We start from the raw sequence: 22,773 nt of genomic DNA, 5'->3' as shown, positions 1-22,773 counted from the left end.
GTTTTATAACACTGTTATTGTTGTTGTCGTTTCCTGGGTTAGAGTAGCTAAAATGACTCCTATCTAAGATGTCTCATTAACCAGAGGCCCCCAGTCCCTTATAGTTACATGTCTTTCTACCCCATCCCTTCAAAGAAGTATCAGTTCATGGTAGATGGGACTGCCCTGAGAAAGCCACAGAAGAAATAAGGGATGTGCTGAAACTTACACCACTTAGCAACAATTATTAATATTTCACCAGAGGTGACACAAATAAGCCGGAAGAATGACTAAAGGAGCCCCACCCCACTGTAAGCCAAGGATCCACATTTTATTATAACAATACCTTCTGTAGTGCTTTAAAATTTATAATCCTCTCCCTCCCATTATTTCACCTGATTCTTACAACAATTCACTGGAGTAGGCAGGACTGGCTCAGGGAAAGGAAGAGACTTGTCTAATGTTCATGGCCAGTGAGAGATGGAATCAGGACAAGGACCTGTTTCCCACACAATATGTACACAACATGCCCAACAAGATGGTCAGAGTAACTCATTCGATATTGGGAGGTTGTTGCCCCGGTGTGCACTGATCTGTACTCTTAAGGCTCTGAAGACAGGGAAGACTTTACAGATGATGGGAAATGGAAACACTGAGAACTGGGCCAAGAGACAATATGCTGAGGGCAAAAGAAAAGATGAGGTTCGAGAGTTTAGGCGTGGAAGGCTGTGTGGGGTGACGCTTACTTACGGAGAACACAAAAAAGAGCTCTGTCAAAGAAGGAGGTCATATGTTGAATTTTATAGGATAAAAAATTTTTAAAAACATTCTGCTTCAAAAGAAGAGATGAGATAGGCTTGCGTAAGGCTAGAAGGCAGAGGAATTTTCAGTCAGTGTGAATGGCCTTGGCCAACTACATTATATTTAATGTTCATTGTGTGCTTTTAAAGAACTCTTCATTCTCTAGGTCACTGCTAAAAGATACATCAGATTCTTTGTGCCTGTGCCCCCCATCTCAGTTCCCTGTTCCCATCCATACTGGGCTAACTGTCAACCCTATAGGAATGTGGAGAAATTCACAAGCAGGAAATGATCAGAATGCCTCCTTTGATGCTGGCACATAAGCTTGCCTTGTGCTTCCTCATGCTTCGTCCCTGTGGGCCCTGGTGTCAGAGACTCTTCCTACAGACAGTCCTCCTAGGTCTTGAGTGCCACACTTGCCCTGATCTTCGAATTATTTTGACTTCCCTTTATCTCTCAGATGCTGGCTGCCCCTCCCCCCACCGCTGACCACAGGGCTCAAGCTGGACCTTCTTTGTCTCATGGTCATGCTTGTTTTCTGCCAACTGCCTGGTACTGACAGGGGTCTCCAACATACATCTCCTTTCTTAAAGAATGTGTGACCATACCAGAAACCGGCTGAAATAGGGTGACATTTTGGGAATATCTACTGATAGGTACATGTTCACAAAGATACAGCTCATGTCCATGAGCTCTTGCTGGTTGAGACAGAGACAGAAACGAGAAGAAGAGAAGAGAAGAGAAGAGAAGAGAAGAGAAGAGAAGAGAAGAGAAGAGAAAAGTTCCAGCCATCTGCAAATGAAAAATGAGGCAGAGACATAGCAATTCCAAAGTACAGCTGAAGACAATGTTGTTTGAGCAGCTGAATCCCATTAAAAAATCATGTGAAAATTCTGTATTCCTGCCATTGTGATGAAGAGGGAAAGCAAATGTCTTAGGGTTTCACAAAGAAAACATTTTGTGACCAGAAGACTTAAAGTTCTGTAAAATCTCATGAACATGGAAATAGTTTGATGGGCACCCAGCAAGTCCATAAAGTATAGCCAGGATAGGGAGGTCATGGAAGGCAAATTCCCTCCCCTCAGCCAGGTGGCATCTGTGGGAGGAAGTCAGAGCCAGGTGGGCCCCCTCAGCTGATGTGAGACCAAAGACCTGAGGCACAAGGAGTGCAGACAAAGCTGTCTTCATATTCATAGTCTGTCTTTTACAATATCATTTCATGTCAATAGATAATTGACCTTAATTCTTTTCCTCCAAATTTTTACTTTAGATTATCTCTGGATCTTAAAATTAAATTTAAGCCATTCTCAGCAATAAACTAAAATTAACTGAAGTGTTCCTGGTAGCCATTTTGAGCGACTGGTGGGTATCATCTCTCTAGACTTCAAAAGAGTTATTTTTATAGGCTTCATAGTGTGATGAAAAAAATCCAAACTGCATAAAAGCAATAGCTTTACATTTTAATCTAGTAATACAAAAATCCATATAGATCTAAAAAATACACACTTTTTTAGGGTAGTTTTAAAGGTTCTGTGAATATTTATATTTCTGTTTTTGCACATACACTGTTCTATGCTTGGAATTCTTTAGGCCAATAAACTCCAGGGCATGTCCAGAAAAGGGAACTAGAAGGGCCAAGCATGAGGAAGAATTATTGCACCTTTCAGTCTGAAAAGATGAAGGCTGAAGGCAGAGAGGACTGATGTTTACAAAACCATAAAGTGTAGGGCAGGGAGAACAGATCAAGGACCATCCTCAAAAATTAATCAAAGGTAACTTTTGCATAAATAAAGGAAAGCATGAAGTCACACAGTGGCTACTAATTCTCTGGAAACGATTATCCAAAGAAATGGTCCAATTAGAAAATAAAAAATAGGTTGAAGAGGATGACGAATTTAACAATAGCTAACTATTGTGGGATTCTGGGAATGCCTCATAGAAAGCAACCTTATCTCCCTCTCTCCTTCTCCCCCTGTAAACCATGCCTACTTGTTATTTTAGAGTCAGTCTACTTAGTGAGAAAGACAACCAGGCCTGTGGTCTGAACTACAAATGGAGATTCTTTGGTTCTTTTTGAAAATGACAGTCTTGGCAAGTGGTCATCTGCCCTCCACCTTGCCTCCTGTAAGGTAAAGGGGCCCACACTCCTGAATTTAATAATGTGGGTATAAAAAAAATACAAGACATGGGGACTCTCTTCATTGCCATGACTTGAATACAAATGATCAGTGTGAGACTGGTTCAGCAGTAGCATCCTGGGAATTTAGTATGCCACCAGAATTTCATTAATATAGTTTATGCCTGATATATAATTCCATTCCATGGATTCCCTGAGATCTGGCTCCTCACAATATTTACTTTCTTATAAAGTACTTAAGAAGAGTAGGAAATTGATGAAGGAAGAGAGAATACCTATTTCACCCCAAGACATTTCCTTTTCACCATCACCTCCCTCTCTCCTTCTCCCTTGTCTCATACAGGCAGAGGGGTCTATGCCGAAGGCATAGCAGGGCACTGGCATGAAATAATTCTGAGAGGTAGTCCCCTCAGAATTCCAACACCCTGGGTCACCTCACTGGTCTGTACCACCTGCTCTCCTTCTAGAGTGTGACCAGTTATGAGCCTAGTTATGGTGTGGAAGCACCAATGGAGAACACAATAGGATTTAAGAAACCCATAAACCTGCTGTGTACTCCCTAGGCTGTCTTGGCTAGAACCCTATCCATAGGACTAATCTTTCTCAGAAATAAAAAAGGGAAATGACCTCATTTGTAATTCCCAGCTGTGTCCATAATAAAAGTAAGGGCCAAAGTCTAGGTAGATCCACTTCTGTTAGATGATGATGATGATGATGACAATGATGATAATGATTTTTTTGTGGAGGAGAGCTGGCTATGGAAAAATCACATAAAATAACTTGAAAATATGAAAAAAAAATGATTCCTCTATCTCTTTCCAAAAATTTACTATTAAATTTCAAATAGGTCTGTAAGCCTTTGATTCTTCAACTGTGTATTGAAATGGAACAAAAGGACTCCTTTGAAGAGACAGCATTCAGCTTAGTTGATGGAGAGTAAAAACTCTTTGAAATTAAAGAGCTCCTTTAAGGCCTTGGGGTTCTGAATTCAACTGCATTCTCTTCTCAACCACCTTAGACATTTGTTTTTAATAAGTCTTTACAAAGTAAACAATTTAAAAAAGGACCTCAAAACTGTGTTTCTGACCAGCAAAATAAGTACAGATTCCAGATGTTTCTCATTTTTCTACGTCATTAATTCAAAGTCAGAAATGCCTTGTTTATTGGACATTTATTTAATCCTAATATTTTACATACCTCTCTTCTAAGAATCTCCTTTCCTATCTCTGCATCCCTTCTCTCGCCAAAGTCATTTCTGCAGTCATTTGTCATAGATGGAACTTGAACTTCACAGCAGATTCTCTCTAAGAAATATTTAAACTTGTGCCAAAATGAGATTTCATCATCATTTATAGCTTTTTTCTAGTTATATCTGTATCTATATGAAACATTAAGGAAATTTCTTTCTCCTGAAATCTTTAAAAAATGATCATATGCTGTGCTTTCTAAGTTGAACAGAGCTAACGTTAGGGAGATAGATCATGTTTCAGGGTACTCTTTTGGTCCTCTGATCTTCCGATGCCGGCACTCGGGTCATCTAGCTGGCCTTCTGGATTTTGCTCTAAGGGCTGATGGGTATTAGAGGAACTAACTGCAGACACTATTTGGTGCTCTCCTAGCCCTACAGGTGAGTCTGGGGGAGGGATTTCTATACTTTCTTATTGGATAAAGTTCTCAATTCTACCTGGCTCCATGCTGAAGTTTCAGCCATGGCCAAGGAACTAAGAGAGCAGAGAGCTGACAATAACAGCAAATCTCCATGGATAATATAAAGTAATAGGGTTGGAATCATGCAAAAGAGAGACACTTGATCTCTTCCCTATGTGTTTGTTTTTAATGGGATGAGGTCTAATGTGACATTCTTGAATTTACAATTCTAGTAATAAAATTAGTTTTGATTATAGATATTATTTATTGAGATAGGCACTGTTCTAAGTACATCTGGATTATCTTCATTATTTCTTACAATAATACTAACAAGCAGATTCTTTTATTGTCTCCATTTTACAAATAATGAAACAGTGTTAGAGACTCTAACACCTAATTGCTCATGAAATAGGCATGCTATAGAGAAGAAATCATGCATATCTTTGTAAAGGAGGGGTATCTTAAGCAAAGGCATTTTGGGGGCAGCATTTAGTAATCATTTCAGAATGACAGCATAATTAACAGGTTTAGCAGACAATTCATATGTATTCATAGGGCTATACCAAATCATATTAAGGTTGGAGGTGAAATGGTGCTGGGAAGCTATCAAGACTAGCTTCTGGAATTTGAGATAATAAATACTGTACAGACCTCAAACATATTCTAAACACTACAAGAGAACATGAGCTCCTTTTGGGCAACACAAGCCTATGCGAATAACTTCAGAGGTGACAATTCAGCACTTCCAGCCCACATGAAAATATTAACTTGTAAACAGAATGTCCTACTGATATTAGGTCTAAAAGGCAACCATCTTTAGAAGTTGGGCACCCTTTTATAGGTGTGTCTTATGTGACTACAGAAGCATTCCTTCCAAAGACTAAAAAGGGATTTAGATCAGTTAATTAGTTGACAACTTCTACTACATACCTAGTTTTGATGGAGTCCCATATTAGATAGCATTTAAACTGTCATAAAGATAGTAATTACAGGTTTTTAATGCAGTATGATTTTGTGAAGCAAACTTGAGCTTGCTAAATGAGTAATGGATGAACCTACAGGAAGGAGGAAAAATCAATGGAGAAAAGAAAGGAAGAAGAGACATCGAATCCATCAAATTCCATCAATCCAGAGGAGATATTTTGTTTCTGTGGTCCACAAAGTCTCTCTAAAGCAGTGATGCTCAGACTTGTGTGTGCATCAGAATCACCTGGAAAGTTTAAAGCACAAGAAAGGGCCTGAGGGTTTGCATTGCTAGCCAAGTTCCCAGGTGGCATTGATGCTGTTGGTCTGGGGACCACACTCTCAGAACCACTGAAATAACTGGAGATCCTGTGGGACCTTTCCCAGTTTGCATTCCAGATATCTGTCCAGAGCAGACACATCTTTGGATTTTCTAAACTTGGGTTCTTTTGAAACAAACTTTTCAGGTTCACATTTAGTACTTCATACCTGATGAAATTTGGTAAGTTTCCAACCAGAAGAGACTTCGTGAGAAAAAACTGGATGTAAAGGCTGTGGAGAGAAAGATGAGGCAATCAAGAGAGGAAACAGAAAATACTCTATCATTATAATCAATACTAACTTTTAGATGGAGTACACACCACTATCCCAAGGATATATTCATTGTATTTTCTACATTGCTTTTTATACAAATTTGCAAATGAAGAAGATGCAATTGGATTAACACAGTGACAAATAAAAAAGGAAATTTCATGATTTAGAATAAATTCTATTGAACAGAAGGTGATAATCATATCAGAGATACAACCAAATATTCTAAACAGCAGTAATGTTTATTTTGACCCAAGTATTGTTTGCCTAAGGTAAGGCATTATTTTCAGGAACCAAACCATTATTTTTTTTTTTTTTTGCATTCCAAAATCTACTTCCTAATGTAATGATGTGGTCTGTTTATTTGACAATTTATTTTTTTCGATTACTAAATAATATGCAGGAACTTATGAGAACTGTAAAGAGGTACCTGAGAGGCACATATGCATGGTGTTTGTGAAAATAAGAAGCATGGAGAGAGAGCTTTTTCAGTAAAAGCACTTGCAAGTATTTTATCAGTATTTCCAAGTAAGGAAGAAAATACAATGCTTTTCTTTGTTCAAGCAGTCAATTTACACCAGAACTGGTCACTTCACCTTAGCCTTTGGATTCCCTATTGCATCAAGCTCAGTGGACTTAGGGATCCACAGGGGTATTGTTTTCACACTTCTTGACTTTCCAGTGGAGCTGGCCAATTCAAAGCAAACACTATGCCCACTCCCAGAGGCACTCGTGTCTGGCCTGGCACACATGCCCGCTGTTCTGACTCTGAAGCCTGCTCTTGGCAGTGGAGAGATAACTTTGTCCAGCACACTGCAAAACTTGCTTGTGGTGAGAGCCATTTCTAGGCCACTCATCCTCACTTCCACATAGGGACAAAGACAGTGGTCAGTCATTTCTGGAGCTTCAAGGCTGGCTCCACTTCTCCTTTCTCAAGTCTCACTTCTGGATTAAGGCTGATTACAGCTCATGCTTCAGCTGCTTCAAACCACTCTAAGATAGCCCAAGAAGATCTGACTGGTGAATGTGAAATGTGAATTTGACCTTCTCTAGGTGAGCCTACCATTCTCTTACCGCCGAAATCAATGGAGGGTTTCCTGCAGACAAAAGCTGGCTCAGAAAAATTTTCAAAGTCAAGACTTATAAAGGACGACATCGCTTCCACTGGACTATGTACATCCAACATTTTTATTCTAGAAAAGACATGATAAACTCATAGCTATTTTACCAATGGCTTCTTCTTAACAGATCATGGCAAGCCAGTGCCTCTCAGCTCAGCAGGGCACAGTGCCCACAGACTTGGGTTTGTTAGGTGCCTAGTCTAGAAATTCAGGAACTTCAAGACATTAAACTCATTTCTAGTATAACTAAGTAGTCATGTGTCAGCAAACGCTCTTCTTTTTTTTTTCCTTTATTGAAAAAAAACTATAAATATTTATTGAACTTTGAAGTTGACATAAATGAAATATTAGATATGATGTTTGCCCTGGAATTGTTTATCATGAAGTCAGAATGGAAGACCTGCACATGTGGAATAATTAGAAACAATGAGAGAAAGGACAGAGTTTATTTAGCATGAACTATGAAGTACACACCATACAGCTGTATGATGTCAGAGAGTTGGGGACAGCCTTAGGAAAGAAGTGATTCAAGTAGATTAAAGGATGCATATGATTTGTATAAAAAGATGGGTGGTCTTTCTCCACGTTTTATTCAGGAAATGAAAGCACTAGTTTATCCAATTTAATACCACTCACTAAATATCTTTGCAGGGGTCTAGAAACCTCAAACTGGTCACCAGCAAACCAAAGAACTTTTTATTTCACCATCACTTGCAATGTTTTAAAGCAAATTTGAATTAGTTGCCAACATTCGCAAGTTAAATGATTTTACATTAAAGTGTACAGATTTCTAGTTTCTCTTAAGGAACATTGAACAGGGGTGCCTGGGTGGCTCAGTCATTAAGCATCTGTCTTTGGCTCAGGGCGTGATCTCAGGGTTCTGGGATTGAGCCCCGCATCGGGCTTCCTACTCTGCTGGGAGCCTGCTTCTTCCTCTCCCACTCCCCCTGCTTGTGTCCCTCTCTCGCTCGCTGTCTCTCTCTCTGTCAAATAAATAAATAAAATCTTAAAAAAAAAAAAGAACATTGGACAGTCTGTCAAACCCTGGCATATATTTCTGCATGGTAACAATGAATTAGAGCTGAGTAAAACCCACCCCCATTCGATGGGGCACTAACTATCCGGTCTCCACGGCCCTAACCAAACCCTATTACTTCTCTCACCTACCTGCTTTGCTCATGTATATCACCTACATGGCCTCTGTGGGCACTTGAGCTTATGAGCCCCGCTGCACATTGCCAGGGCCTCCTGCACAGGGGAGGTCTGACCAATGCTCCACTTCAACAAATTCAGTCAAAATAAGGGATCCTGTCCTCTCAGCTTCGTTTTTGCAAGGTAAAGCAACTGACACATGGAAAGACACGTGATGAAATACTGTTCTTAATCTACAGAGGAAAATACCATGGATAACACACATGAAGTGTTGAACTTCCAATTCTGTAAGTACATTGTTGATCATGACTCAAAATGCACGTTCTCTAGTAGAAGTTACCAGACTGTGTTTACATACAAGGGACGGATGTTCCATTAACTCCTTCAGTTCACTTAATGTAGCAAGATCCATGCAAAGTACATTTAATGTGTGAAAATTTGGAGTGAGATAGCAGATGACTTGAGGTCGATTATTCTATCTTTCAGAAAATTTACCTATTTTACAAAGAATTTTATTTAGGCAGAGTTGTTCTTATATACTTGAAATACAGTCAGATTTACCTGTAAAGCAGCCCTGTGTGTCCTGAAGTGGGGCACATCTATGTGCCTATTTACTGTGCACAATCCGTTCCTTACTGTATGCTCTGAGGAAATGTACAGAGCATCCCATGGTCAGACAACACAAGCAGAATGTATAAGATTTAGAATGAGCTTCACACTTGTACTGGAACTGTCATTCATTTGCTCACTTGGCCATCCCAAACGTGTTTATTTGTTTAGCCCAGCCCCATGGGCTTTGTCTTGGCCCTTCTATTAACTAGCTCTGTGAACTTGTCCAAGTCCATTCATCTCTCCTGGTTTGGGCTCCTCAGATGAGGGAGTCATATTAAATTATCTCTGAGGTCTCTAAAGATGAAACATGCCAAGTTCTCAGAAGAAGGTGCCTAGAGTAAAGGGAGACAATCCGTTCTGACTTAGGAATTGGGCTGCAATCCTTTGCATGTAGCTATCTCTGTCCGGTCTGGTCAGTGTCAGGCCAGGTGCAGGGCTCATCCTCAGTTTGGAGCCACTAGTAAGACTACACCGGTGTTTTGCCCTGCAGTCCAATGGCAGATTCCTGGGATTTCTGGTTGTTAAATACTTTGTCACCGGTGCTCATGTTCCCCTAAGAAGTCTTTATTCCCTTTTTAGTTCAGTCTCCTCTACTGACTTGGAGGATGAGATTCGATCCTCCCTCTTCGAGGCCACTGGAAGCGAAGAGGGGCCAATTTGCAATACCTCTTAAGATGGAAAAGTTGTGGAAAACATTACATGAAATATCTGAGTTGCTTACTATTTTTAAAAAAAGGAAAGGAAAGGAAATTCTGTGCTTTTTCTTTTTTTTTTCTTTTCAAATTTCACTTTGTCTTACCAAGGAGGGAGATTCTACTATAAAATAGTGTTGGGGAAAGGGAGCATAAGAGGAGAGGGTCTCTTTATGGAATGAGTTCAGGGGCAGGGGTAGTTGATTATAACTGTATCAGCCTATTATTTAGAGCAGAAGTCAGCCCCTAGAAGACCCCGGGGAGCTGTTGGCAGCGCCATCCCCCTGGCCTCATGGGTCTTTTCTTTTACACTTAAAAAAAAGCAACAGATGCTTATTATAGAATCATTGTAATATCTTCAAAATATAAATAAATCCTCCAAATTTCTACCACCCCAAGAGTTATACAGTTAACATTTTCATGTATATACTTCCAGCAAATATAAACATGTAGAGTTTAAAAATGGGATAATATAGAGTTTAAAAATGGGATAATGTCATAAATATTCATATACATATATATGCATGAACATATGTATATGCACATATTATACATATATATCACATACATACTCTATAATATTTATATCACATACATGTACTGTACACACTTTTTTTTTTTTAGAGAGGGAGACAGAAAGAGAGAGAGAGGAGGGGCAGAGGGAGAGGGAGAGAGAGAATCTTTTTTTTTTTTTTAAAGATTTTATTTGTTGATTTGACATAGAGAGAGACAGCCAGCGAGAGAGGGAACACAAGCAGGGGGAGTGGGAGAGGAAGAAGCAGGCTCCTAGCAGAGGAGCCTGATGTGGGGCTCGATCCCAGAACGCCGGGATCACGCCCTGAGCCGAAGGCAGATGCTTAACCGCTGTGCCACCCAGGCGCCCCGGAGAGAGAGAATCTTAAGCAGATTCTACACCCAGTGAGGAGCTCAACATGGGGCTTGATCCTGTGACCCTGAGATAATGACCTGAGCCGAAACCAAGAGTCAGATGCTTAACCAACTAAGTCACTCAGGTGCCCCTGTACACATACGTATTATTTTGTAAACTTTTTACTTCACTTAATGTTATAAAATTTTTTCTACTCCAGTAAATATGGAATTTCAGATAATTTGTAGCGAATACATTATTATTCTCCATTGTATTGGCATATTTATTTAACCAATCCTCTGTACCTATTTTTTTTCCCTATTCCTAATGCAATCGGTGGAAAAGTTTTTTTAAAGCTTCTGGAAGAATTCCACAAGAAGGAGAAGGCAAAAATGGGTTGTCCTCCATGATTCAAAAAAAAGCAGCCATTCTGATGTTCTGGGGACAGGAGGGGAGAAGGGGTACTGGGGAGGATCTGGGTTTCTGAGGGTCTGAGACCACGCAGGAATCTGCATGTTAGAGGAAAATAGGTTTCTAAGAAATTCCCAAGGACTTTTTAAAACCAGGGCAATCTATGAGGTCCTAATCTAATCCAGTATCTAATATTGGCCATCTATTGGGCCATGCTGATGCTGAGACATAACTTTCTCCTGTGACCAACTGCTTTTTTGAGAGACTTTGGGAGGGAAGTCACAGTAAGGAACAGGCTGTGTTACACATTTGAGCTGGCAAAGGGCAAAAAGACACAAAGTTGTAGGCTAAACTACTTAAGTGTAATAAAGGATATCATGCTATTCAGGAAACAGAATAAGAAGTGCACAGCAGACACCTTACTTCCCTGAGAATCCTTGGTGGTGGGGCACACTGAGCTTCCCTCTACAGTGGGAACATGACCTGAGTCATTTTATACTAAAGTTAGAAGGACTTCATGAACCTGGAGTGTTTGGAATATGCCCAGGCAACTAACACAACACTGAAATGAAAATCTTTACATATTTATTGGCTAAATTCCAATTTACAAGTGAATTTTGAATTTCCGAATTAGAAGTAAAACTTACGTATTTGTCTATATCCTTCCCCCTCATAGCCCTTCCCTCAGCCATTTTCTCTTCTTTTTGTTTTCTCCTTTCTTTTCTCTTAACTAAAATAAAATACCTTTGCATTAGGTAATCCATTTATACTGTATGACATTCAAAAGTTACAAAAGGATATGGAGAACAGGCTGAATCTCGCCTACTTAAGCCTACCTTGCTCTTGGTTAGAGGCAATGAATGTTATCTGGTTGTATATTCTTCCAGATGCCCTAAGCACACACAGCACATATGAATAAGGGCCCCTCCTCCCTTTCTGTTTCCACAAATGGCTGCATACTCTACAAAGAGTTTCTGGCTTGCTCTCCTCATTTAACAGACCTCAGCAACTGTTCCATGTTCATACACATAGAGCTGTCCAACAACTATATTTGTAATCTAGTCCAAGTGAATACATATAATTTATCTAGCCACTCCTTTTTTGATGGGAATTAAGGTCGTGTGTTTTTTTTCCCTCCAACAAACAACTCTCCAGCAGTCTTGGACATATGTTTTTTCATTACGTGTGAGTACATCTGTCTGTCTGATAAAGTCGTAGGAATGGGATCTATGAGTCACATTGTGTGTATATTAAAATACTGATAGATATGGTTAATTACCCTCCAAAGAGGTTGTACCAATTTGCACATCTGCTACAAATGTATGAGTATCCCTTTCCTTATCTACTAATCTAAATAGCGTTACTGATTTTTAAATCTTTGCCCATCTGATAACTGAAAATTTCTATCCCATCTTAATTTGCATTTTCTTATGATAAGTGAAATAGAACATTTCAAAAGACCTTTAATTTCTATTTATTTGTTCATTTTTACATTGTATTCTTTGTTTCTTTCCTTTTGATTCATAGGAGTTCTCTACTTATTATAGTTATTAGTTCTTTTACTATATAATGTAAGTAAACATTTCATCTCCTTTGGCTTTTAATATTGTATATGTGTATTTCACTTAAATAGAAAATTTTATTTTTGAGTAGTTGAATTTACTGACTTTTTCTTTTATGCCTTCTTTTTATTATATGGAGTTTTTCTGGGGGGGTGAGATGTCATTATTTTTACCCTTCAAGAATTAAAAAAAAAAAAAAAGCAACTCTGTTCATATTTTCTTCCAGTACATTTATGGTTGCATTTTTTACATTTAAGCCTTTGGACCCATCTGGAACTTATTTTGGTGTACTCCTCTTCTTCTCCTCTTATTTCCCTTCTCCTCTTTCAGGTTTAGGCAAGTTGGCGAGTTGTAATGGCCTGTGCACAGCCCTTTCCTCTCTGGCACACTTCTTCACTGAGAGACCCAAGCAGAGGGTGAGCTGCTCCACGCCTTGGTTGAAAGGCGGTGTGGGGCATGGAGATTAGAGGAAAGTGAGACTGGGAATGGGGCAGTCGCGGGAGTCTTTATGCACTTCTTCCCAGAAGATTCAACAGCTGCTGGTTTAAAGTTTGAGAAAGAAAGTGCTGGACTCCTGGGTGTATTCTTCAAGCTTTACTGCTTAAACCATCTTCTCTATGAATTTCTCCACAGAGGACAGAAAATGTGGAAATGAGATAGGATTAAAGAGAAAATAGTTTGAATATAAATAAGAACTTAGTGACAGAGAAACCTACGATATGTTGGAAAGACATGTGTCTTGAAAGATATAGTTGAAAACTTGTCCTGGAATACGAGTCCTAAAAAAACCTTTATTTTATGGTTTTACCAGCTTTCCCATCAGAAAACGGACAATTTTAATAAAAAGGTATCATGTGCATTAATATCTATAAGCCTAACACCATTAATAAAAGAGGTTACAGAAGGCACCTGGGTGGCTCAGTCAGTTAAGCATCTGACTTGGGCTTAAGTCATGATCTCAGGGTCCTGGGATGGAGCCCCGAGCTGGGCTCTGTGCTCAGCGGGGAATCGGCTTGGTATTCTCTCTCTCTCTCTCTTCCTCTGTCCCTCCCCCTTTCCCTGCTTTCTCTCTCTCTCTCTCCCTCTGCCCCTCCCTCCACTCGTGCTCTCTCTCTCACACATAAATAAATAAATAAATAAATAAATAAATAAATAAATAAATAATCTTCAAGAAATAACATTAAAAGAGGTTGCAGAAATATAAAGTAGCATTATTACAGATGTATTTTTGATATTTTTGTAGCACATTTTAGAATAAGAGTATTTCCTGTCCAGCTTGAAAGTTGAGGAAATTTGGTTGAGGGAGGGATAGATGAGCCATCAGTCTCAGTACCACCTTGTATTGATCTTGGGCAAGTTACTCAAATCTCACATAAGAGACTTGATGATAAAGTCAATTAGACAATATTAGAAACTATCCAAACCAAGAACCAGTGGCTAACATAGAGATTTTAACCTTTTGTATTGTGACCCTCAGAAAGACATACATTTTACATTTTGATCTAGAATGACACCTTTATATACACACAAGACTGAAATTAAAGTTGCATGAAACAGTATTCATTTTTACTTCATGCATTCTGGTTTTTTGTTTGTTTTTTAAGCAAGTTCCACACCCAGTGCAGGGCTTGAACTCACTACCCTGAGATTAAAACCTCAGCTGAGATCAAGAGTCAGATGCTCAACCAACTGAGCCACCCAGGTGCCCTGTATTCTGGTATTTCTATTTGATTCTACTTTATTCCATGCCATCCCATTCTGTTTCTTTTTAAAATAATTGGTCAAAACACACTAAATGGATTTGTCAACCCTTCGACCCTTAGTTTGAAGAAAACTAGGCTAAAGGAAAATGAACATTCACCTACCCTGACACATAAATTTAGGCAACTCATCATCATACATTAAAAAAGTTCTCTTGTGATCATGTAAATGAAGTTTATAAATAACTCTGACATAAAAATGTCACATATTTTCAGCTATGGTTTAAAAGAATGTGTTTGGGAGCATTTTATCTGTAGAATCCAAATAATTACTTAGAACAAATTAAAACTCAGAACCTAGGTAAAATATAAAGTCCCATATGACTGCTTCATAGCAACAGCTGTTATAACTTGGGAATGGGTGGTTTTCTAACCAACTAGACTACCAATAAACTCGACCAATTAGAACTCAACAATGCTTCCATCATTTGAGGATCACATATAGCTGCTCATTGATATTGGTGACCCAAACTCTGGAACTAATTCCTTAGCAATGACTTGGGTCAATTGAAAACAGATTTTTTTCCCCCTGGCTATCATCTAAACGTAAGCTAAGATTTTGTTTGTTAAAAAAAAAAAGTCTATCATAAAAGAGAATGTGACACAGGAAACTTAGTCACATTAGACATAATAATAAAATATGCCTTGCTCATGACTTCCACCCAAAGCCTTGTTACTTCCAGAGTTGCAGTGCTCCCTCAGCCTCCCTCCCTCTCTCTCTCTCTTTTTCCCCTCCTTCATTGTTAAAAGAGGATGTTGTGCTTGGTCCTCAGAGTCTCTTCCTAGCATGGCATTCTCTGGTTCTTGGTGATTCATTGTAACGAAGGACAATCACCACTATCATCACCACCTCCTAAAACTCTATTTCTGAAGACTGAAAACAAGAAGGGCTGTTTCTTTCAAAATATTTAAAACTAAACCCCAAAACACCTTTGGGCAGGAAGCCTACCACCCATCCTTGAACCAGCAGGCTAATCTGGCATCTTGAAATCTACTAGGGCTCAACTACAGCCACCCCTCAATGGGTTACAGTGGTAACTGGCAAGTTTATACCAAGTGTAACAACTTCCAGTGAAGAAGTCATATCAGTTTGGGAAAAATATATAATTTGACCGTTTCGTTTCCTTTGTTCTGAAAGTTGCCAGACTTGTCCTGCTAGGCATTAGTGTCAAGAACTTTCCTCTTCCTTGGCTCCGCCTCCTCTCTGTGCATCTAGAGCAGAACAAAGGGAGGAGGCCCCACAGCAGTGCCATCCAAGGAGCCAAACAGAGGTCTGGGTTTTGAATGAATAATTACTTTCCAATTCTAAAAGCTTTTCCATGGAAGTTTTCACTCATGACTTACTGATTTACAAACAGAAACAAATCCAAGCTGGTAGTACAGGAGTGGAAGTTAAGTGCCAAGAACAGGCCTACAATGATTCCTCCTATGAAAAATAATTTCCCTGTGTTTTTTATTCTCTACAAATGCATACACAGGGGGCATACACACATATTTTTTCCGGTATTTTTAATTTAGAGAGCATCACACATGCTGATAAACTTGTTTCTGTAAGTGACACGGTACCTGATTTTAGCAAACACAAACTTCTACATGTAATGAAGTCACTCCGTGACGAGTAGGGGAGCGGCTTATATGCTTTCCCTTATGCTTGGAAGAAGGCTGTTGCCCTGAGGCCTTTCAAAAAGGGCCCTTGACCCCTCTTTCTCAGGCTGTTGTTCTAACTCTTCAGAGGAAGGTTGTTAATTATAACCTTTAAACCACCTATTCTTCTGAGCTACTGCAGTCCATAATCTGACAAAGTTGTCCTTGGTTGGGCCTCTCTGGAACCACAGAGCTCTACGCTCAAAATGGAGTCCTCTGAGTCTCCCTGGGTCTCCACAGGTTGCTCCATTTTACCTCCTCTCCTCTCAAAGGGGCAAGTGCTTTTTCATCTTATTTAAAAGCCATAAGAAAGATTTTTATCTAAAACAAGGTTTTACCATTTTCTTCCCAGATGCATTATTACAGAGAGGAAAGTGAGGATCTGAGACAAACCAAATCCTATAGTGAGCGCCTCACAGATCAAAGACACGAACAGGAATACATTTTCTTTTGCTCCCATGACTAGACTTTCCAGGCTTAGGAATTTATTTATTCAGTTTTAAAGATTTTATTTATTTATCAGAGAGAGAGAGCGCATGCACATAAGCAGGGGGAGAGGCAGAGGGAGAAGCTGGCTCCCCACTGAGCAGGGAGCCCGATGCGGGGCTCGATCCCAGGACCCTGGGGTCATGACCTGAGCCTAAGGCAGACACTTAACTGACCGAGCCACCCAGGCGTCCCAGCCTTAGGAAATTAAATGCTTCAAAGTCATGACAAATACGAGTACAGAGCAGAGAGAGACTCAATAAAATGGAGTGTACAACTTGAATATGACCACAGGAGGCCTTAGAGAAACCGGGGCCCTTCTGTGGGGTAGGAAGGGACATGGAGTAACTGCTGTACTCAACAGAGCTCTAATAAATGCAATCAGTACATAGCTGCATTTCCAAGAAGAATTTTTTTTCATGATAAAAAGTTTAAACATTGGTGATAGAACAACGGTTTCCAAGAGGTAAAGGTAGTTAGAACCTAGAAAGTTTATGACTTATAATTCTAAGTTGCTTATCTTGTGGGATTTCTGAAAATAGAGTTGTTTTTAAATATCTCTAAATGTGCAGTTAAAAAGCCTTAATATTGGTGAAGAAACTTGGACTTTCCAAACTCAGTTATATCAAGCATTTCCAATAGCCATCACCATTGTCACAGACCTTCTCATATACTTTATCTTCATCTTTCTTATTACCTATAATTACTGAGATACACGTTTAATCAAAGTTATTATAACAAACACTATAGTTTTTTTCCCTACTATGGTTCTAGTTCTTGATAGTTATAATTTATATGAATGATGTGACTTTGAAACATATTTAAAGCATATATAAAATTTTTTTTGACACATGGAGAGGTGGGATTTTTTTACTCCTCCCCTTGAGTGTGGGCTATAAGCAATAATCTATTACTATGGAAATGACACTCTATAAGGCTAGGTCAGCAAAGGCCACGCAGCTTCCTCTTGGTTTTCTTGGGATACTCACTCCTGGAGGACCTAGCTACCTTATATGAAGTCTGACTATTCTGAGACTGTCCTGCTGGGGCAGAGTGGGGGGAGCTACTTGTTGGCACTTTAGCTAGCAGCACTATGAGCTCTGAGCCTAGAATCAACATGAACCACTAGACATGTCTGAAAGAAGCCTCAGAATCAATCATTTCAGCCCCCGGTCATCAAGTCACTCCCAGCTGTTGGCTCTCCCTCACTGAGCACCTAGACATTATGTGAAGAGATAGTCTGTCCTTACTGTGTCCTGTCTGAATTCCTGACCCAGAGAATCCAATGGTGTCATAAATGATGGTTTTATGCCACTAAATTTTGGGGTAGTTTGTCGTGCAGCAATAGTAACTAGAACAATACATAATTCCTATAATGCAAATTGTATTTAATTAATCTACCATGTTTAATTCAATTCAGGTTATAAAATCTTATGCTGGAGGAAAGCCTTTGCTGATTCAAATCTTCTTGGTGATGTTTTCCCAGCCCATTATGATTTAGCCCTTGCACAGAAATTGCACTTGGGTTGGAGTAGGGGTGGGGGGAGGGAGGAAGGGAGGGAGGAAAGGGAGAGGATGACTTGGATGTTCTTTTATAAGAAGTAAAACGAAGAAGCTTTATCTAGGCTAACACTTCAGGGGTCTTACACAATCACCATGCATAACTGACTTGTGCTCCTAGTTACTCTGAACTATTTTGGCACCAGGATTTTCATGAAATTATGACTCCAGGGTGCATATACCTGGGTCAACTTGAAGATTCCAGGGTGCCATGTGGCCTGAACCATGCTCCTGTCCTCTTCCGCTATCTGATGAATGGCATCACATATGACTCCTGGACAGAGATATATTTGTCTACCTGGGTTAGATCTAGTTCTAATCTCCTGACCTACTTCCATTAGTCCCCAGATCTAGGCAATTACTTTGCCTAGATTACATTCTGTTAATATTTACATTCTGATCAAGAAAGCAAGATATTCATTTTTAGATCAGGGAACTGGTGGACCTGGGGATGGGGCAGGATAGAGATGTGGAGGTGACTGATGGATATGTACTTTGCAATGATCTATGCTTCCCAGACTCATTTTTCAACTCGTCTTGAAATTGAAGGAGTAATTTGTGCTAGACTTGGGCCCTGGGAAGCTGATAAAACAACCCACAGTGAGAATCTTTGATTTGGGCCAAATTCTACAGACTAAGAAAACAAAGTGAATTGGTAATGCTGGAAATACAGTTTTATAAAATGATTTAACACCGGATCTTTCTACAAGATCAGATTTCCTAGGATAGATGAACTAATATATTATTAATTTTTTCCCAATTGGAATAAGTTACAAATGAATCTATGATGATTTCTTCCTTTTTCTTTTGAATGAATCATGATACTGAAAAGCCAATTAAAGTAGCCTGAAAGGATCATAGGCATCATTCAGAAGCCTTTGACCTTCATTTTCACTGAATAAAGTTGGCATATCCATTAAGATGGAAACCTCCCCTCCCAGGAAGTGAGTGCTCTTTAGCTCAAGACTATTTTTCTGAAACTCATCAGGTCAATGTTAGGTTGAAGTCCTTAAAAAACCATCCAAGCCTATTGTCAAATACAACATAATCTTTCCTTACAAGTCTACTGCTGTTTGCCTACAGCTCTGTTACTTAAATGCATGATTCACAGCTTCAGACTCTGTTTCTACAAAAGATACTTGTTTTCCTCTACTCTCTAAGCACTGGTGATTTACAACACATTCCTTTTTTTTTTTAATAATTTTTATTTTGTTATATTAGTCACCATGCAGTACCTCCGCAGTACAACATATTCCTAACGCTGGACCACCTCAGGCTCTAGTACAAAGGAGGTCCCTTCCACTGCTGAAGGGACTTTAAAGTTGAATTGTTTGCTTTCACTCAATTTTATATTCTAGCACTTAATGATTAAACATGACTTTTCTGTAATAGGGTTAGGGTTAGAAGCCACTAGAGGAAGACCATATTGATAGTCTGGGAAAATAATGTCTTTTATATAAAAGAATCACAGTCCCACTAACTTCTTTCCTCTGTAGTCACACATGGCTAGCTAGATTCATCTGAATCTACCCGAGTCACCCCTGGAAGGCAGCTCTTGCAGAAGAACTTCATTTGAAAAGAATTATCTAGATTCAAAGGGCAAATATTCTGTACTCAGAATTTAGCTCAGTTTTAATCCTAAACTGTGACACTTCCAATTGGAATGGCAAGTTGCTAACGCATAGTCTTCTGATGGTGGGGAAAGGAACTTAAGACAAACTGAGGGCTTCAGAGGGGAGGGGAGTGGGGGAATGGGATAGGCTGGTGATGGGTAGTAAGGAGGGCACATATTGCATGGTGCACTGGGTGTTATACGCAACTAATGAATCATTGAACTTTACGTCAAAAACCAGGGGTGTACTGTATGATGACTAACATAATAAAAAAATATTCTTATTATAAAAAAAAGAATGCGGTCTTCATCGATGTCAACAATTCAAGATTAATTTCATTCAATAAACTCTGTTTTTAAAGTTTAAACATCAGATTACTTTTTCCCTAATACCAAGATGATAGGTTGGAAACGTTTATCCAGGAGGGACCAGGACTAATTTTGGAGTTTAGAGAAATTCATGGGAAAACAAGTCAGGGCAGGATATGCAAAGGACCTTATCCTGGGACTCTGGATGCCTAAAAAAAGAGATCAATGCAAAGGGGTTGGATTCAATAGGGATCACCTGTCCACTTGGCCATTACACAAAACCCATCAGAGTTGAAAACTCTCCCCATGCTTCTCTTGACACGCTTTTGTCAGCCTACATGAATATTACTACATTCATGACTAGTACCATTCCATTTGCTATATAAATATATAGGACACTGATAGGAAAGCTTTTAAGAGTTTATCAGAGAATATTTAAATAAGTACAGAATTAGACTTAGTTTTATGTTGGGTTATGTCCATTTCATTGAATAGGTGAATTTCTGCTTTCTCATACCTAGATTGTGGTATAGAAAACAATGATGCAAAATATAGATCAACACGTACCTATTCCATGTCAATAAACACATTGTAGCCTCCTACTGACTACTACTGTAATTGGAGATACAAGAGGGCTCTAAAACATAAGCCTAACAGAAGAGCTTCAAAATATAAAGACAAAAGACTGACAAGTATCATAAAGGGGAGAGAACAGAAAAATAATAAATTACTATTTACCATGTAAAGACTCTAGAAGCCTGAAAATGGCTGTATAAGTCATCTAGTTCTTTCTATCTATAAACACAAACTCACATCTTTAAAACTTCCAGAGGGGCGCCTGGGTGGCTTAGTCAGTTAAGCTTCTGACACTTGATTTCAGCTCAGGTCATGATCTCAGGGTCATGATTTCAGGGTCGTGAGATCGAGCCCCATGTCGGGCTCCACGCTGGACATGGAGCCTGCTTACGATTTTCTCTCTCCCCTTCTCTCTGCCCCTCTCCCCCCACTCTCTCTCTCTAAAAAATAAAGAAAATAAAATAAAGAAAAAAACTCCCAGAAAAGGTGTTTCATCAACTTTGTGTAGCCCATTTACACATGTAGGCTCAGGGAGGTGGTTGAGCAGATGGCAGTAATTAAATGTGCAGAAGGAAAGTGGATACCTTATTTCTTTTTTATTAGAGAAAGATTAATGAAGGAGATAGAAAACACTGAAAGGAAGGTACTTGAGGATACTGAAATTGGAGGATCTGGAGAGCAGAAAATTCGAGATAAAGTGGATAAGGAGAATGTCTGAAATGGGCAAAGAAAGCACAGAGGTCTGAGGGAAGCTGGTGGAGGAGAACTGTGAAGGATGCCAGAGGGGAGTCCAGCAAGGTGATAGAAACTCCAGTGTGCCTGAGAGTCAATCACCAGGGGAGCTGGTTTTCTTAAAAAAAAAAAAAAAAAAGGAAGGGAGGGAGGAAGGAAGGGAGGGAGGGAGGGAGGAAAAGAAAGGCAAGTACTTAGACCCCACAAATGATTCTGAGTGGATTGGTCAGGACTAGGGCTGGGGAGTCCACACAATAACATGCAGATGAGTGTTTCTGACGCAGTTAGTCCAAGGACTACACTGAGAGATGCTGGGGAAAGATGACTGTTGAAGTCTTGCAGAGGAGGGCAGAAATCATGACCTTTACACAGAAGGGGGGGAATGATATTTTCCTAGTGAACTTACAGATCTTCTTTCTTTCCTGAGTGAGAGTTGGCACATTCTCTAGGATCAGAGAGTAGATTCCAAACTAAGTGAAGGACGACATGCCATGCCGTGTTTACAGGCAACTTTCTCTTACCTAGCAACTTCATTTATCTCAAACACAGTCAAGCTAAGAAATGGGACAAAAAAATGCTTCAGAGTGGACAAAAGTGACTTAAATCCACACACGGTTCTCATAAAATAACTCCTCAGGGCTTTGCTTTGAGCTTATTTATTTTTGTTTTAGAAATGTCTAAAAACTTGGCTCTTTGATTTCTTAGCTCATAGCAGTTAAAATCATAAAATTTGGCAAGGAGAGGTGTAGAAGGGGGTCAAGGGGTGGGGGACAGATGCTAGAGGCACAAACTTAGGTGGCAGCAAAAAATGATAGCTGACAGTGAAAACATCCTGACAGTAAAGAATATGAAAAGCAGACAAAAGAACTCATTTAGAGGAGGGGTAAATTTTCCTCAAATGATTAACAACACCTAGGAGCTACTGTGTTACTGTGTGTTATAGCAACCAATATTCATTTTTTAAAAAGATTTATGTATTTAAGAGAGAGCATGAGCCAAGGGAGGGGCAGAGGGAGAAGCAGACTCCCTCTGAGCAAGGAGCCTGGCATGGGGCTCAATCCCAGGACCCGAGATCATGACCTGAGCTGAAGGCAGACGTTTAACTGACTGAGCCACTCAGGTGCCCCAGCAACCGATATTCATAATGGTGATCTCTAAGTAAAAAAATAAAATAAAATGGCTAAATTACGTTCAGTATACTTTGTTGAAAAAGGCATGGAGTTATGACATTTTTGAAGAGTTCCTATTTAAAATGGCTACAGTTTTAGCTCTTGAGAGAGTCGGCTTTATTACATTATATATAGTCCATATTATATATTCAGTTATTCATTTGCTCACTTGTTACCCTCCTTAGAGCACGATGCAAGGTACCATGCAAAGTGCCAAGAGAAAATAACATGGTCCCTTGAAAAGCAAAATGCAAGAGTCTAGAAATGAAAGCATCTCAGTTGAGAAGAAAAGTGAGAGATCTTGATCTGGATTTGGGAGCCACTTGTGTAGAAATTACCACTGAAATCATGCGAGTACAGTACAGAGAAGGAAACAGGGCAGCTCGGGG

General features: G+C 39.5%; 1 protein-coding gene across 1 annotated transcript in view; it reads right to left on the bottom strand.

Annotated features, from left to right (window-relative positions):
* FRMD6 (FERM domain containing 6) overlaps window positions 1-22,773 on the bottom strand; it is a 235,910-nt gene that overhangs the window by 149,164 nt on the left and 63,973 nt on the right. Inside the window, exon 2 of the mRNA XM_057318481.1 lies at window positions 6,017-6,079. The gene's annotated coding sequence lies outside the window, so the exon portion shown is untranslated. The remainder of the gene's footprint in view (window positions 1-6,016; window positions 6,080-22,773) is intronic.

Source organism: Ursus arctos, unplaced genomic scaffold, assembly GCF_023065955.2.
Source record: "Ursus arctos isolate Adak ecotype North America unplaced genomic scaffold, UrsArc2.0 scaffold_25, whole genome shotgun sequence".
Classification (NCBI taxonomy): Eukaryota; Metazoa; Chordata; class Mammalia; order Carnivora; family Ursidae; genus Ursus; species Ursus arctos.
Note: the sequence above shows the minus strand (reverse complement) of the source record. Positions and strands in the feature narration are given on the sequence as shown.